The sequence below is a fragment of the Cebus imitator genome, unplaced genomic scaffold (genome assembly GCF_001604975.1).
Source record: "Cebus imitator isolate Cc_AM_T3 unplaced genomic scaffold, Cebus_imitator-1.0 Scaffold92, whole genome shotgun sequence".
In the NCBI taxonomy this organism is placed as follows: Eukaryota; Metazoa; Chordata; class Mammalia; order Primates; family Cebidae; genus Cebus; species Cebus imitator.
The window spans coordinates 6,996,171-6,997,454 of record NW_016107407.1 but is presented as its reverse complement, the minus strand read 5'-3'; positions in this window follow the sequence as shown (position 1 = coordinate 6,997,454).

The following is a 1,284-nucleotide window of genomic DNA, read 5'->3' as shown; positions in this document are numbered from 1 at the left end:
AGGGGAGGGGAGGGCGGCCTGGGACCGAGGCCTGGGACACGGGTCATGTGCACACCGCAGCCCAAAGGCTTGCCAGGGGCTGCCCAAGGAGGACTTTAGAGAAGGGAGATTTTGAGAAACTATGAAAAACAAAATTCATAGTTTTCAGCTCTGCTGACAGTCGATCAAAGCTAGTTTCTGCCTCTGAGACATTTTAGTGGCTGTTAGGAACTTAGAATTTAGAAAAGATAAAAGAAGAGGAAAGGAAAAAATCTACAATGGAGCAGTCTGTGCGAGCAGTGGGGTGGTTGCCGATGAGAGTCTTTAAGGAATTGGGGTTTTTCTGTGGACTTGGGGCTCCTCGGGGGCCCTCCACAAAGACCAACATGGGGCTGGAGGCACAGGGAAAAATACCCCTGGGAGGCCTTTAAACACAGCCCAGGTTACCCACAAGTCACAGAGACAATGGGAGGGACGGCCTGCGGTCCCTTGGGGCAGCCCAGGGACAGGGCTGGAACTGTGGTTCCAAACCCTGGCTGCACAAAGGAATTGTTTGGACACGCCAAAAAGTGCAGTTGCCAGGCCTGGCTCACTTGAGTTAACTCAGGCTCCCTGAAGACAGGGTCCCGATGTGGTGTTTTTTAACTCTCCCATTAATTCTAATGCTCAGCCAGGGTCATGAACCTGAGTAAGACTTAATAGGACTCTGCTGAGCACAGGCTTCCCTTGGGCCACGGCACCCAGTCTTCGAACTGGGAGAAGAGCATCAAGGTCACCCACCTTCTGGCTACACGGTGAAGACTCAAGAAGTCTTTCCCTTCCATTGGCTGAAAGTCAATGCAGGGATTTCGGAAGTGGAGCCTTGTCATCAAAGCAGCCTGGGGACAACAGAGGACAGAACACACACAACACCCAGCAAGTATTTGAAGGCCAGGAATGGAGGCTCATGCCTGTAATCCCAACACTTTGGAAAGCTGAGGTGGGAGAATTTCTTGAGGCCAGGAGTTTGAGACCAGCCTGGGCAACATGGCAAGACCTCTCTACAAAAAGAATTGGAAGAATTAACCAGGTGTGGTGACTCACGCCTGCAGTCCCAGCTATTGAGGAGCTGGGGCAAGAGGATCTTCTGAGCCCAGAATTTCAAGGCTGCAGTGAGCCATAATAGAGCAAAAACTTGTCTCAAAAAAAAAAAAAAAGAAGAAGAATAAAGTCCACCAAAACAGAACCAAAAAGCCCCAGATCTGTGAGTAACTGTGCCAGGCATTATGTTCTGCAAATGGTAAGTATAACCAATTTGTTGATTCT